Genomic DNA, 17924 nt, shown 5'->3' with positions numbered 1-17924 from the left:
CAAGATGCTCAATGAAGATATACAGACTTTGTTAAGAGTCTCAGAAAAAAACTATAATATCTGTTTTCATAAAAGGTATTTTTCTCTCCAAAACAATTTGAGACAATAACTATTAAGGGGAAAAGGAACAATTTATGTTTCCATTAATATCTAAAATAAATGAATATATGTTTATAAAAGCTTAACATTTTTTTCTGTTGATATTTCTATTAGGATGTTTTTGAAAAGAGTTAAAAAGCTAAAATTATTGTTTAATTCAGGGAGGAGAGTTAAATAATTTGGGTCTGAAATGAAGGAAAGTTTTTTACTCTTCTACATTGTTTTTGCTTTCAAAATTTGAAGACTTTTAAGAATAAATTTTAAAAACTATATAATTAAAACAAATAAGCAACTGTCTAAAATCTAGATTCAGCAAATGTTCTAGTAAGAACGTGTTACTTTTAAGAATAGGAGTGATGGTTATTGAAATGTTTACAGTTAAGAAAGTTTTTTTAAAGAATAAAGGAAGAAACACATATTTATCTACTGATTTTAAGCCATTGTTTTTCTGGCATTTAAAAAAATAAATTCCATATTCACACATTCTTTACTTCTACAATCCCTTTATACACTTACCTAAAATATAAACATATAAACTTTGTGGTTCAAAAAAGCTGAATTTGGACATATGGGTCCTGCCAATATTTAGTTTGGGGTTTAGCAGTATGTCCTCTCAAGTCAATATGTGATTCTACCATGTGAATAAAATATTTGGCTTCTTCTCTTTCAATTTTTCAAAAATATAATGTAGTTATTAAAACAATCTAAAAACACTAATGACATTGCTATAATTTACTCTCAGAGAAAATCAAATACATCATCAATGTGCCCTTAAAAATTACATTTCTTGCCCAATCAGTGTGGCTCAGAGGTTGAGAATCAACCTCTGATCCAGGAGGTCATGGTTCGATTCCTGGTCAGGATACATGCCTGGGTTGCGGGCTCAATACCCAGTGGGGGCAATTGGGTATGTACAGGAGGCAGCCGATCAATGATTCTCTCTCATCATTGATGTTTCTATCTCTCTTTTTCTCTCCTTTCCTCTCTGAAATCAATAAAAATATATTAAAAATTACATTTCTTGGAGTTAAGAGAGTTCAGTAGAACCTCTTAATACATCTCTAGCACAATGATGGCAAACCTATGACACGTGTGTCAGAGGTGACACACGAACTCATTTTTCTTTGTTAAATGGCATTTAAATATATAAAATAAATATCAAAAATATAAGTCTTTGTTTTACTATGGTTGCAAATATCAAAAAATTTCTATATGTGACATGGCACCAGAGTTAAGTTAGGGTCTTTCAAAATGCTGACACGCCGAGCTCAAAAGGTTCGCCATCACTGGTCTAGCAGGTCAAACAAAATCCATCAGTGTCTCTGGTGTTAACATGTGTTATTTACCATAGAAAGCAATAAGTCATTGTGGAAGATAGTAGCGAAGTTTTCATTCAGAGGTCAGGAGACTCAAGTTCCATTCCTGCCTTTGCTATTAAACTGCAGGCCATCTGTCAATTTCCTGATCTCTAGGTAGCTCTTTCCTCATCTATAAAATGATTAGGTAATGTCCAAGGTTTCTTCCAGCTGGAAGTTTCAATAGTTTTGTGATTTGTTGCTCAAAGTGTATTTGCTTCTCAGTAATCCTATATAATAAAAGGGTAATATGCAAATTGACCATAAAGGCAGAACAACTGGTCACTATGACACGCACTGACCACCAGGGGCAGACACTCAATGTAGGAGCTTCCCCCTGGTGGTCAGTACGCTCCCACAGAGGGAGCTCTGTTCATCCACAAGCTGGGCTGAGGGCTGCAAGCGCAGCGGTGGTGGTGGGAACCTCTTCCTCCTCCACAGAAGCGCTAATGATGTCTGACTGCCGTCAGTCAGACATTCTTTGAGGGCTCCTAGGCTTCAAGAGGGATGTCTGACTGCCAGCTTAGGCCTGTTCCCACAGGGAACAGGCCTAAGCCGGCAGGTGGACATACCCCGAGGGGTCCCAGACTGTGAGAGGGTGCAGGCCAGGCATTGGGCCTCTAGTCATAAATAATGCTTTGTTGCTGCCATAAAGCTTACAAACTTAGAACCCAATTTTCTTGCAAGCTAAAAATTAAGTGTAGATTGCTGCCAAAGTGCTTAAATTGAATGTTGGGAAATTGAGAAATCATGATGGTTAAAAAAAAAAAAAAGTAATATACACCTTATACTAATTTTGGTGAAGGTTCTATAAAATCCATATACAACCAATCTTATCTACTAGTATATCATCTATACTATGTACTAAAACAGTGATGGCGAACCTATGACACGCGTGTCAGAGGTGACACGTGAACTCATTTTTTGGGTTGATTTTTCTTTGTTAAATGGCATTTAAATATATAAAATAAATATCAAAAATATGTCTTTGTTTTACTATGGTTGCAAATATAAAAAAATTTCTATATGTGACATGGCACCAGAGTTAAGTTAGGGTTTTTCAAAATGCTGACATGCCAAGCTCAAAAGGTTCACCATCACTGTACTAAAATAACCATGATTCAGGTAGGGAGTGAGAGGCACAGCTGATTACTTGAATAGAGTTTGAAATTAGGGAATCTATTAATGGAGTAAATACACTAATAGGTTAAAGAAAATAAAAAGAAGCATATCATTTACTAAATTAAATAGAATAATAGGTTAAAGAAAGATAAAATAATCATAAAAATGCTTCATTAATAGTTTTCATTTTTTTCAATTCCTAAAATAGAAATCGGTGGATAATTTCTTAATATATGCATGAGACACTATTGATACTCATATGTATGAGACAAAAATTATCGATATAGCTCTATCACCCTATTATGGAACATGTTTGGTAGCATAGATGTATATCACACACATTGTGATGACAGTGGGGGTAGTTGGAATTGATTTAATGATTATGTATCTTGAAGTGAGAGTTGACAGGATGTCCTGTGGATTTGATGTATGATGGATAAGAGATGATTAGTTGTTTGGTCTCAGTCATGGTTGAAAGGCAGTTACCTTTAACTGGAATAAGTAAGACCATGTGAGGAGCTGGCTTGAGGGGGCAATAATAGAACCTCATTTTGAGATATATTCATTTGAAATGGCTAGTAGACATCCAAGTGGAGCCAGAGAGTAGTCATAAATTTCTAAAGTTCTGAAATTCAGGTGTGGTCATCCTGGAATTTTTCGTCTGGGAGTCAATAGCACATAGACAGAATATGTTTTTAAAGGAGGTTGTCAGAGTATGAGGAAATGAGAATAGCAGCAAACAAAGAGTAGAAGGCATTATGGACTAGGACAATTTAGCATGATTCGTGGGCAGTTCAAACAACCTATTTAGGATTAATGATCATGAAAATAGAGAACAGTTATTTATCTATTTATTTTTAGTCACATTCAGCTAAGCAGGTGCAGGCATGGATTTAACAGAATGTGATTTCATCAGGCCATGGTAAAATGGATGATGGCAATGATATTCTAGATTAAAACATCAAGAACAGTACATGTCACCTGGCAGATACTCAATAAATATTTATTGAATTTATTGAGAAAAAGATTGTATACTTACAGGTTATCTGCTATATCTAAAACCAATATCAGGCCACAAAACACAACCCCACAAGATGTAGAGTCAAGAAAAGAGAAAGATATCTTCTATCTCAGCTTTTATTTCACATTTCTTCCAGTTGAAGTAAACACAATACAGAATTAAAAAGAGTAAATATTTTTAAATGAAGATTTTTTTTTATTTTTTATGCAAATTTAACTTTATTGGATAACAAAATATAGTAAAAAATAAATGTCTTTAAAATTAGTTTAATTAGTTCATTAGTAATATTTATACATAAAACGAGTAACTTTTCATTCCAAAATATAATCCATTGGAAATACAATTTTAAAAACATTTAAAATTTTAATACTAACACGAATGATCTCTGAGTAAACTTAATCATGTTTACTATGATATCTAATGATTATGTATAAATTATAAATAATGTGAATCTATCAGATTTTATATGATATAGTCTCTTTATTTGAAATGATGGTTCCTAGTTAATTATGTCCAATGACACCCTAATAAATTAACAGTACTTTTATAATCATTAAAATAAAAAAAAAGAAAATTGGTTTGATCTCATAGACAAAAAACAGTATGGTGATTACCAAAGGGAAAGGGGTGTGGGAGGAAGTAGGAGAGGGTAAAGGTATAAGTAAATGGTGTTGGAAGACGACTTGATTTAGATGGTGACCATAAAATACAATGTACAGATGATGTATTATAGAATTGGACCCCTGAAACCTATACCATTTTATTAACAAAATTCATCCAATAAATTTGATAAAAATAAATGGACATAAATATAAACAAGATGTTAACAAAACAATCCAAATAACACTAAAAATTACATTAAATGATTATCATTCTAGACATTTCTTGATGAGGAGAGAAGACTTGGATAAAGAAGCTGGATATAAATATGGGTAAGTGAATAATCTGTAGTCAGCTAAAAAGATTGACAGACTAATCAAAAGATAAAATAATTTTATATAGAGTTGATCATTCTATACATGCTGTTTTTAAGAGAAAGTATTTGATTTAAGTTTTGCATTTAACAGAAGAAAGCTTAGGGAAGCTGAAGGAACTGTGGAACCTTAAGTATATGTTTCTTCATTTCAACATATAATTATCCTCCTTTTCTATGAGTAAGAAACAGAGACCTGCAGCAATGTTAAATCTCTAGAGTTATGATTCCTTTTAAGTGATAGGTTTCAATTTTAGGCAGATTAATGGACTCCCTGCTTTTAAAAATGAGGAAATTAGCATTCTTACATACACTTTAGTCTTCACTTCCCATCCCTTAATTTTGGTTATATAATTTTTATATTACAGTGGAATAACATTTATATTCTGTTCCATATAACAATAATTTCCTCAGTTATTTTGTTTGTTTCTATATTTAAATAAATGCAATGATAATCACCAGCCCTTTTACTACACTTTTCTAAGTATAGTTATTTCTTGGTTGGATGGGTTTAATCATTAAATATTTTTCTAAGGGAAAAAAAAATACGGTGGTTACCTACAAAACTAAACAGGTGCCTCCATATAACCCAGTAATTTCACTCTTAGGTTTTTCACACAAAAACCTGTACACCATATTCATAGCAGCTTTTTTCATAATAACTCAAAACTGGAAATAATCCAAATGTCCTTCAATGGATTATTGCTTAAGCAAACAGTACTACATCCATATCATAGACTACTATTTGGCAATCAAAAGAAATGAACTATTAGTCACGGTGTAATTTGGATGAACCTCAAGAAAACTGTGCTAAATAAATTTAAAAAAAAACCAATCTCAAAGGATACAGATGTCATGCTTTTATTTATATAACATTTGTAAAATAACAATTATCAATTCGAGAGAAGATTATTTTTTAAAATATATTTTGTTGATTTCAGAGAGGAAGGGAGAGAGGGAGAGAGAATCATTGAATGGCTGCCTCCTGCACACTGGGGACCGTGTCCGAAAGTCAAGCATGTGCCCTGACTGGGAATCTAACCATGATGTCCTGGTTCAACCATTGAGCAACACCGGCTGGGCTTTATTTTTAAAGTAAGATAAATTCCATAACCTATGTTTCACAGTCAGGAACATGCCTCAGAGAAATTTTTACTTTTCCATTTCTAACACACAGGACAAAGTTTAAACGTACAGTGGCATCTCCCTGGAAGGAGGAAGAAGCTTAAGCACTGCAGGGAATAATTTAGTTTCGGCAGGAAATTCCAATCAGCGTTTTGATTATGCTTGCAAGAAAATCCAGCTATTCTACATTCCATTTTTCTTTCCTCATTGTGGTCCAGTGTCTTTTTTTTTTTTTTTTTAATATATTTTATTGATTTTTTACAGAGAGGAAGGGAGAGAGATAGAGAGTTAGAAACATCGATGAGAGAGGAACATCGATCAGCTGCCTCCTGCACATCTCCTACTAGGGATGTGCCCGCAACCCAGGTACATGCCCTTGACCGGAATCGAACCTGGGACCTTTCAGTCCGCAAGCCGACGCTCTATCCACTGAGCCAAACCGGTTTTGGCGGTCCAGTGTCTTTTTAAAAAAATTTGCTAGACAGACCTATCTGGATTCTTCCACCTGTGGGAACATTCTAGGATTGATTTTTGCATTTTCTTAGGAAGCTCATTCTTAGGAATAAAATTATTCTATTTCCACTGTTTCTAAATACTTGAAAAATCACTTCTTTAATAAATGATTTCTGACAGTTTACAAAAACCGACATTTATAGTTTTAGGTGATAATTTTCTCAGATAAGATAGTATCATTGTGTGGATGGAAAGAGGGTGTGACAAACATTCATTTTTACTTGTAACACCTGTTGCTCTGTTTTGATTACTTTGTTTACTGCTAAAGAGAATTAGAATTTAAAATTTGCTATTTATTCCTGGAATTCTTATAGAAATTCATATATTATTTGACAAATATGGTAGACCATGACTATTTGAATTAAAATTTTATTTAAGCCCTAGCCTGTTTGGCTTAGTGGATAGAGTGTCGGCCTGCAGACGGAAGGGTTCCAGATTTGATTCTGTCCAAGGGCACATGCCTGGGTTGGGGGCTCGATCCCCAGCAGGGGGCGTGCAGGAGGCATCCAATCAGTGATTCTCTCTCATCATTGATGTTTCTATCTTTCTCCCTGTTCCTTCCTCTCTGAAATCAATAAAGAAATATATTTAAAAAATTATGTAAAACAAATGAGACTTAAGACTTAGGGAATATTTGTTTTACAGATATTTATGTCCCAGTTCATTCAATAAAAGAATGAATCCCCAGCCAGTGTAGTGCCTCAGTTTAAGAAACAAACAAACAAAAAAAACACACAAAAAAACACACAGAGGGAAAAATGGGAAAAGGCAGGGGCTGGGACTAACTAGTGAAACAGCCGTTTGGGGACCGGCAGCAAGGTTGGAACAAAGGGAAGACATACTGACTATTGGATGTTGTGGGAAGAGGGTGTATTTATTTTCAGAATACATACATCAGTTTATTTAAACAAAATGTTTTAATCTTCACCTGAGGATTTTTCCCATTGATTTTTAGAGAAAGTGTAAGAGAGGGGCTGTGGGGAGGCACAGAAAGAGAGACATCAATGTGAGAGGCATAGAGTGGTTGGCTCCCTCACTCTCCTGGACAGCGACTGGTGCCCGAGGTACATGCCCTTGACAGGAATTGAACCTGCAACCATTCAGTCCTCGGGCCGACGCTCTACCCACGGAGCCAAACCGCTAGGGCCTAGATTCATCTTTTGTAATTAAAAATGTGAGTTTATATCTGTAAAATACATGTGTATATTTCTACACAATTTGCTTAGAAAAATGTAGGAAGTCTAGACAAGTGTTTTCTCATAGCTTTACAATAAATATTGGAATTCTGTTCTATTATCAGATTTCAAATTTCATCACGTTCTCTAGATTTAGGAAATATTTGATGCTTCGGGTAAGATTTATACTCCCCTTCGAAATCTCGGTGTTGGGAGCTCTGCTACTCTGTGAGGGGGGGATGCCAGGCTTCCCAGCTTTAGCTGGCTTTCCTTCCTCCCTCCTTTCTTTCAGACGCCTTCCATGTCAGCCGCTCACCCGCCTACCCTCTCTCTGTTCCAATCCCACAGCCTGCTCCAGAAACCCTGCTTCACGATCCTCAGCTGGCCTCTCCCCTTCTTTTCTTGCTCTACTTATTTACTTTGTTTAGCTTTTTAAACCTGGGACATCGTCCCGCTGGAGATTCACTCTTTCACTGAGCAACTGGGGACAAACTAGCACACATCTCTAAGGCTGGAACTTGGAGGGTACGCTTCGTCCCTGAGAGCAGACGGGCTTGCCAATGAATAATGAAGCTCCGGTGCCAGGGGCGAGACATGTGGAAAGTATGAGATCCAGCAGCTAGAGAGCTGAGTCTGGAGCAGAGAGCCCGAAAAAGCCTCCCAATGGAGAGACAAGAAGAAAAAAAGAGGCGTTTGGCATGGGCAAAAAACGGGGAAAAGCACAGCTGGGAAGCCGACTGTTTCTCTCTAGGAATGCTGGGTAAACCCCCAGGTGTGCTGTGTTTGGGATAATACTCTTGATGAAGATGGCTTTTAGTGGGAGATGCTAGTGTGAGGAAAATAAGAGTGGAGACAGAGGCCGGGAAGATTGGGAAGCACTTTGTTCTTTCCCCCATTATCTACTTTTCTGGGTAATTTCAGCTTCTCCCTCTACCTTCCATGGTCATGTTTATGTGAATGATCAGCATTTCCATGCCAGACACAGTTTTTTGAGGCTTTTTAATCGATTCCTATTTCTATTGCCTAATTTTATGCTATTTTCACCAGTAATTAAGCTGTATAGCAGGCAGTGTTTAAAATAATTTCAACCTCAATTTTCCCATCTGAAAAAATGGTAATTAGCACCTAATACGTTTTATTAGAGTGAAGTGAACTCATAGATTTAAGTTCTTAAGCAGTGTTTAATATATAGTAAGTGTTTAATAAATAATAGCTGTTTTTTATCATCAGTCATCATCACGTATTTCACCTCTAATGAGATAGTAAGCTCTTTGAATACATGGATTATCTCCGTATCATTTATGACTTTTAAGGCCAAACTGGAGATTTGATGAATAGCTAGTAAGTTTAATTTATGTTAAACTGGCTATAAAGTTTGCTTTTCATTTTTTATACATGGCATATTTTTCGAGTTGATTTTCCCCATTTTATTCATGTTTATAGCTTCCTTGTACTACATTATTTTAAATATAAAAAATGGGATATATATTTTGAATTGTCTTAATTTTATTCACACTTAACAAAAGGTGCTTTGACAAACTGTTCTGTGTATAAGGTAATAAATCAATGTCAGAAAGAGAGTTATTTTGGGTGATTTATCACCTCTATCTAGGAATGCTTCTGGGAGCCCCAGGCCAACACTGAAGGCAAGGTGATGCTATTTGGTAAATCTGTGAGCTTGAGCCCTGCTTAACTTTATGCCTCTAATATATCGTGATTGACACACTTCTATTATTTCTAGACTCCCCTCTTTTTTCCTCAAAAGTGGTTTCTGAGTGCACAAGAAAATACCCTGGGGAGCTTTGAAATGAAGTAAGAATGGGGAAGGACTGACATTAGGTTTTAAAAGCTCTGCTGATGATCCTCATTGGGTCTGAGAGGCACTGCACGGCCAGCCCACTCCTCCAAAAGCATACACCTGTCCATTTACAGCCTTGCCTGGGGAGCTCCAGGAGGTGGTTAAATAGGCCCTGATGTAAATAAGTTCCAAGAGGAAGGAGTTCTGTTCTCAGTGCCTGGGGACTCAAGACTGCAGCATCAGCTCTTCCCTGGGTCTCCAGAGTGCTGGCCTGCCCTGCAGATTTCAGGCTTGTCAGTCGGTGAGTCAGTTTCTTAAAATAAATTTCTCTCTCTCACTCTCTCTCTCTCTTTCTAGAGATAACAGTTCTATTTCGTTAGAGAACGCTGACTAATACACAGCCTTATCTTTCAACCTCAGAGCCCAATTTACAGATAAGCAAACTAAAACTTGGAAAGATGAAGTAGCTAATTAAAGACCATGTGTTTTGTTTAAATGTATGTCTGTCTGACTGAAGATAGAGCTTTGCAAATACTCCTTGATGGCCAGAGAGCACATTTGGGAAGAATTGTGTGACATGGTACAGGTTAAAATGAGATAGATGTGTAGTGTTCTAAGATGTAATTAAAGTGCTGTGCATTCCGGTGCTCATCCCACCATAGAATTTGAATTTACCCAGTGACTTGCTTAGAGGAACCGAGCCTTCAATGCATCCCTCTTCATTTTAAAAATTTTTATTATTTTTTTTGAAATAGATTTTTATTGATTTCAGAGAGGAAGGGAGAGGGAGAGACAGAGAGACAGAAACATCATGATGAGACAGAACCATTGATCAGCTGCCCCTACACATCCTACACTGGGAATAGAGCCCACAATCCAGGTATGTGCCCTGACTGGGAATCGATGTGTGACCCCCTGGTTCATAGGTCATCATTCCACCACTGAGCCACTCTGGCTGGCTGCATACCTCTTCTTAACAGGAAACACTATCTCCTTTTTGATAACGCATACTCATTTCCACTATTGCCAATTTGCAAACTGTGAAAAACCTAAGGGTCTGGTTAATAGGGGTTAAAATAAAACAAAATGCTTAAATATAAAGGACTACCTTGGAATTAATAGGATTTCTAGAAGCACTGTTTCTCTCATATATGCTTTGCTTATATAATTTTTGCCCTTACATGGGAATAGTCCATTTTTATAGCTTTTGAGCTGATATGAACCAACCTTGTATTTAGCTGCCTTGTGGAACAGAGGTGCTAATTATCTCTTTCACACACTCATGCTATAGGCCAGGAGCTCGCAAATCCCCCAGGTGGAGCCAGGCCAGCTTTTTGCCATCTGCTACTCAGGTGCTCTGGGGTGCCTACCCTCCTCTTTGTTCTAATTATCTTCCCCATTGTTCTCACCTAGAATGGCATTTACATTTTTATTAAATTGCAAAATAACAATAAGAACCTAAACATACCCTTAGAGGAAAAAATAGTTAATCATGACAGTATTGTGCAATCTCTCTTCATCTTTATGAAGTTGCTCAGCGTCCTTGTTTGGGTTTATGTTTATAAATGCACGCTTGCTTTGTAATTAGTTATAAAGCCATAAAAAGTCTCCTGGTTAAAGCTATTGACTGCAGGCTTATTCCTTGTTCCTTTCTAAAAACACTTTAAAAAGTGCTGCCTCCATTAAAATAAGTTCATAAAGAGGTGGTATGAGGATCAAAACACTTATATTCTAGTCTTAGGTAATTTTTGAATGAGTTAAAAACATATTTATACTCACACACACAAATGCAATTCCTTTCACACTCTTTTATGTGTTTCTTCTGGAGAATTTGAATAATTCCCTTAATACACTAGTGATTGGCATACTATAGCTGAATAATAATGTCTAAACAATACACATTGATTAAACGAGCCCTTAATAGAGCAAGTTTTCTGTTTATGTCCTATGCTTCCATTTTTTCCCACCTCAAATAAGCCAGAATACATATTACCATGGAATAACATCTACAGGGTGGTAAATATTATGGTAGATTTCTTACCACTGTAACTCACAGGTTTAAAGTATGAATAACTTGTGGTATGAGTAACTTGCTTTGTTCACATTTGTTATAGAAAATTAGGCTGATCCCTTTCAGTCTGAAATTATTGAATTTTACTTCAGATAATAACCAATTTTCTGCCTTTTAGTGGTTTGTTTGTTTTGCTACTGGGTCCTGAACCTTTTATATTTTATTTTCAATTACATTTCCCCACTTGTTTGCTCATCTTTGTTCATATGTAGAGACACACATGTGGCAGATATGCAGAGTTAAGATTTTTGCCTCAGATCAACATATATTATGTATACATCCATGTACAATCAGGAAACAAGAGTCGTCTATAAATTTCTCTTATTTAAAACAATATATTGGAAATTAAAAAATACAGACTTTGTAACACCTGTGATTCTAGAAGTACTGTGGATTTAGTATATTCTTTATTCTTTGCATTTACTACAGCTGGTAAGCTCAGCAACCTTCAAGGCTTATTAAATTTGCTGAAGCCTTAGGAAGAGAATAGATATATTGGTGAAACCAGACTTTGTACTGATCACAGAAGATTGCATATGTAATCGACCCTGACCTAATGAAAAAGTCAGTGCTGAGGTTAAGATTGAATAGGTACAATACACTGAGCTGCATGGCTTTCTCAAACCATTTGAACCTCATGTGCCTAAAGCACACCCCCTTTGCTTTTATATGAGCAACGTGACATGGCAATGTTACTGTGATGCCAGTTAGGAATGCTTTAAAGCAGTGGTTCTCAACCTTGGCTGCACATTAGAATCACCTGGGAATCTTTTAAAAATCCTGAAATCTGGGCCTCATCCTCTGTTTCTTTGTTATGGGGTGGGGGCCACAACATTGGTAACAAAGAAACAGAATTTCCAGAGGGTGAGGCCCAGAAATCAGAATTTTAAAAAGATTCCCAGGTGATTCTAATGTGCAGCCAAGGTTGAGAACCACTGCTTTAAAGCAACACTGGAAATGCTGACACTCCTAGCCATATTTGGAATTTCTAAACATTCCTGGCCAGTGAACATTTTTTATACTCTATAAATTGTTACTTTTTAGAGTATGTGAATTACATTTTCATCTTTACTTGCCCATTGTAATGTCTGTGAGGTATCATAGGAAATTACCAGAGAGCCATGGTTAATTGGCTATCAACCTCCCTGAACTAAAAAATAAGTATACTATAAAATAAGTCCTAAGATCATTAAAACTGTGTATTTGGAGTTGTGTTATCATATTAAATTTTTTAAAACATTGGTATTATTATTACCAATGTCCTATAAAGTAAATATTTGCATTTTATATTTGGTGAATTTTGTCAAAGAACCTCTGTAGGAATGTTACTTGTGTGTGATTAAAAATGAGCCCCAGAGGGTGGCCTTTCCGGAGACAGTCTGGCAGATGTCCCAGTGACATCTTATCAGTATTTTTTCCAAGTATGTAAAACACGCTTAGAGCAAAAATTATGAAGAGTTCAAAAGAGGCTTGTTTGAAGGGGAGAGGGAATTTATACCAAGGAGTCTACTAACTAGATTCCTTGGTGTAAATAATCCCTGAGTTGTGAAAATATCAGGGAGGAGGAGGATGCAAGAATGCAGCCTCGAAGGTAGCTTATCTTGTCCCGCAGTTTGAACAGAGGAGTTGTCTGAATCGGAGGAACCAACAATCTTGGGGTTTAATTACCAGGTGATTCTCATAAATTGTGGAAGGCCACAGAAAAGAAAAGGAATGACCTGTTTTCTTTCCTTACAAGAGAAATATTTTAAAACATCTTGATATGAAAGCTCTCTTTGGCTAAAATAGAATAATAGGGACTGGATTTACCTTTCCACTTGGTTACTATTCTGAGAGTTACTAGGCACCACATGCCTGGGTTGTGGACTCAATCTCTCTCCCTCTCCTTTCCTCTCTCTGAAATCCATAAAAACTTATTTAAAACTATTAAATAGATTATTTACAATAGAAAGAAACCTAGGTATTAACCATTTGGCTATGTCATTATTACACACTCTTGTATGCAAGTCATAAGCAAGACTTATGAATGTGTGTTTTAAAAGATTTTATTGAGTTTGAGTTATGCTACATTGAAAGGGAAAAGCTATTCAGAGATTAGTGATGTTAATGTTTAGGATTTGTGACCAAGTCAAATAGAAGTTTAACTTATATAATTTCTTTAAAGCAAGCCAATGTTGGCAAATCAATATGGGAAGTTCAGTTTTATTAAATAGAAAACATATGTAAAAATTCTACAAGATTTACATTTAACCAAATACGCATATTATCTAACATGCCTAAAGTTGTATATATATGCTTCTATGTATGTGTATCCAAAAATTCCTTACCTCACTCAAGTTATTAGATCACTGGTAATCTAGTAAACCTGTGCTTTCTTAGTACCTAAAATAACCTAAAAGATATATTTCTGTTTCCTAAACTCTAATCTAAAAAAGTAGTTATTTAGGTGATTTATTTTTATAATTACACCTACAGCAACATTCAGTGCATAGACTCCAAATGTAATTATTCCTTTGATAATGACTATGGGAAATATATTTAAGTTGAATGAATAATAAATTAAATAGTTGTGGAATGTTTTTCAGTGTATCAGAATAACCTCTGTATCAAATTAATGATAAACAGCAAACCACAAAGGCCATCTGTGTGACAGTTTAATAGGTAGGACTAAGCTCTCAAAAATTAAGTTTCTTTTGATCATTTTTACAATTGAATAGGTACAACTTAGTTATTTTAATGAAGGTAGCTGGCAAATAAAAGAATGAGCACAGTTGTATGTATTTAAGGACTCTAGATAAGTTTGACACCTCTATTGTATACTCATGGACCCATCCCAAGTCCTGCTAGATGCCCTAGTCATGTCTTCACATGATCACATATATGTATTTCTTATATTTAATCTGTAAAATATTATTAATCATTCAAATAAGTACTCATTTCATACCTACATTTGTTTTTATAACTTTAGTCTTTTACTTATAGAGGACTCCCCAAATTAGGATAGTATAAATTCTCCAAACCTGAATTTACCTCTGATTATGTATATAAATTGTGAGACAAACATTTCTGTTTAACTGCATAATATATCTCCCTTCCTCCTTATTAATAAAACATGGATTTTATTTGGGGATGAAATATATTTCATTGCTGTTAAAATTATATATAACATAACTTTGGCTGAAAAACCCAAGCAAAATTTTTCTGTGTATCCTGAAAAGTCAAGGTATAAAAGCAACTTCTCTCTTGTTGTTTCTTATTAGTCCTGCCTAGCAGTTCAAGGCAGTGGTTGGAAAAGTTTTCTCACCATGACACAACTACGAGTTTAAAAAAACTCATATTAATCAAAGAGAGAGGGGATAAGGAACATCAAAGAGCCACTACACCTATACTGTTTACTTCTAGTCTTATTGAATGAATGTCCATTGGTTAAATCAGTGCAGCTGGATTTCTGTTAAACAGTGAAATGCTGTACCAATCTGTACAAACAATTATTTAACTTGTTGGTTATTCTATTTTGATCCTCTTGATTTGCTCACCTAGTGCAAAGATGTTAATAGCCTGAAATTAAGCAAGCTTATGTTAATTGAATGCAGAATATAATCATAGGGTAAATACAGAATTATTCTTCTGCTCCCTTATATTACCTTGAAGGGAAAATGTTTTGATTTTGCAGGATAATGTAACTTACTGGCTAGCTTCTTTGCCTCTAAAGTATTGAATATTCAAAGAGTCAAGTTTATAACCAAATTTACTGTAATATCAGTTACATTATACAGAGAAGATAAATTAAAAAGGACCATAATATTATGTTCAAATATTTTGCCCTGGTATGCTTTAATACTGTTAAAAGTGTAAGAGGCCAGGGTGGATATTTTAAAATTCTGATCCATTACTGAAAATTTGGGGAACTAAAATTAATTCAAAGGAGTGAATATTAGTGCCATGTAAGTCAGCTCTCTCTCTCTATTTGTATTTGTATGGCTGCATTTTGTCAAGTATTATATTTAATTCTTAATAATTTTAGGCTGAGAAGGAAAGTTCTTAAATCCAAATATCTCTTCTTTCACCACATTAACAAGTACTGACAACAAATGTTAACATATTTGCTAAACATTGACAAACTGGGCAAAGGACCATCTTTAAGCTATCAACTTGGCATATGTAATAATAAATTCAACCAAATTCTGAAAAGAAAAATGTGGGGCATACGAAATTAAGTGATAGAATCAGTTTCCATAAATATGTTAACATGTAGTAATGAACAACAACATGTGACATGGCTTTTTGCTTCCACTTTGTATATTTTTATAATTCTGGATGCTGGTCTCCAGTAGAGTATTTAAAAGAAAACTTTTCCCCATCTTTCCTTGTCTTTACCAGAGATCCGCTTAAGAGCAGTCTCGTGACTAATTTACCATTCTTTCTGGTATTTTGCTCAGCAAGATTGATAAAGCCTCAGACTCTAATTATCAATTTACTCAGGAATTTCACAAGATGAAGTGTTAACAGAACCAGTCTTGACAACGTTATCAGTGGTTTCAGTTTTTTTCTGTAAAATCTAAAAACGATACTAAATTGTGGTCAGAATCAGGCAAAGCTGTCAAATTAGGCTCTGCTTAGGCACAACTTATCCTTCATAATTCAGGTCTTGTTCAATGAGAATTTCAAATATTCTGTTTTCATTTAAATGTGTGTTTTTAAATATTATGTGATTGATGATATGGATTGAAAAGGTATTATTCCCACTTAAGTGTAATCACTCACAATGACTGCTTCATACTTTGTCAGGGTGATACCTTCTACCACAGCACAGGATAAAGAAATTTGGGAATTTAAAATTATTATGAAATGTTTTAAAAACAGTATAAAGAAAATAAATGATCATAACATTGTCCTCTCCTTCCTTCCTTCCTTCCTTCCTTCCTTCCTTCCTTCCTTCCTTCCTTTCCTGCAAAAACTTTTATTGTTTCCATTTGGTCTAATGTATGGGAGAGGGCTTCACGGTGGTTAAAAGAATGGCTAGTAGATTCAGGGAGAGGCTCAGTTAAAAGCCATACAATATGGGAATGCAGAGGGGCCCCTCAAAGACCTCTGGGCTCCATAGGCTCCTCGTTGTGGTTGAGGGTGAGCCTTTCAATGATACTCGCCCAGCCCAGCTGAGGGCCTGGCCAGCCTGCAGAGGGGAGCCAGGTGTTGCCCGTCATCTTGGTGAGTTGCACCTGCTCATCCAGGAAGTGGTTCTCCCGGAAGTCACAGAGCTGAGGGTCTGCGCGGGTAGAACCCAGGGCATGCAGCTCCCAAAGGGCCTGGTTCAGGTTCCTCTCCATGGCCGCGGCGGCTTCCATGGCGTCCTGAGTTTTACCCACTCATCTTGGGGAGGCTTCAGCACCTGGTTTTGCAACTTTAGGAGCTGCTCAGTGCTCTCGCGCTTCGTCTCAGCCAACTCTGGGAAGAAGTGGCCCACACCCTTCAGAGCCAATACATTGTCCAGGGGGAAATAGAAGCCCAGAGAGGTAGGTGTAGGAGGCCGACAGCCTCCACCTTGGAGGAATAATTCTGACTAATTTGTGAGCTCATGGTTGTTTGGCAATAAAGAGTTAAGTTAGAAAAACAACAACAATGTGTTGGCTGGTCTTGGAGGTGGTTATGAAGGTGGTGACTGGATAAGACTCTGGAGAGTGGCCAGAGAATGGGCGTCCCTGGGTCTGTTTCATCCAAACACTATTGAAACAAGAGACAGGTCTGGGACCTCCAAGGGCACTGTCTATATTTTTCAAACAGGCCCACTATTGATGATAATTTATACTTTATCATTTTTGTGGGGTGCTTTCTCTATAAATATATCCATAGGTTAATTTTGAATTAGTAGGTCATTAATAAATACTTCTTTTTTGATATAGGAAAATGCCTTTCAAAAAGATTTATACAAATTTTTGAATGTTCACCAACAATACATGAGAGTATGCAATTTTTATTTTGGTATTAAAATAAAGTAGTCAAGATTACTGATTTACTTTTTAAAAGAAAATATCTTTATTGTTGAAAGTATTATAGATGTCCTTTTTTTTCAACATTGACTCCTTCTAGCCTGCCACCACTCTCCACTCTTCACCCCAGGCTTCCACCACCCTATTGTCTGTGCCCATGGGTTATGCATATGTGCATATAAGTTCCTGGGTTCATCTCTTCCCACCCACCCCAACCTTCCCTTTGTGCAGACTGTTCCATGTGTCTATGTCTCTGGATCTATTTTGTTCATCAGTTTATTTTGTTCATTAGATTTTACATATGAGTGAGATATGTGATACTTATCTTTCTCTAACTGGCTTGTTTTGCTTAGCATAATACTCTCAAGGTCCCTCCATGCTGTCTCAAAGGGTAAGAGATCCTTCTTTTTACTGCTGCATAATATTCCATGTAAATGTACCACAGCTTTTTTATTCACTCATCTACTAGTGGGTACTTGGGCTATTTCCAGATTTTAACTATTGTTAATTGTGCTGCTATGAACATAGGGATGCATATAGTCTTTCTGATTGCTGTTTTGGGTTTCTTAGGACATATTCCTAGAAGTAGGATCACTGGGTCAAATGGCAGTTTCATATTTAATTTTTTAGGAAACTCCATACTGTTTTTCCTAGTAGCTGCACCAATCTGCATTCTCACCAGTAG

The sequence above is a fragment of the Myotis myotis genome, unplaced genomic scaffold, assembly GCF_014108235.1.
Source record: "Myotis myotis isolate mMyoMyo1 unplaced genomic scaffold, mMyoMyo1.p scaffold_m19_p_15, whole genome shotgun sequence".
NCBI lineage: Eukaryota > Metazoa > Chordata > Mammalia > Chiroptera > Vespertilionidae > Myotis > Myotis myotis.
Note: the sequence above shows the minus strand (reverse complement) of the source record.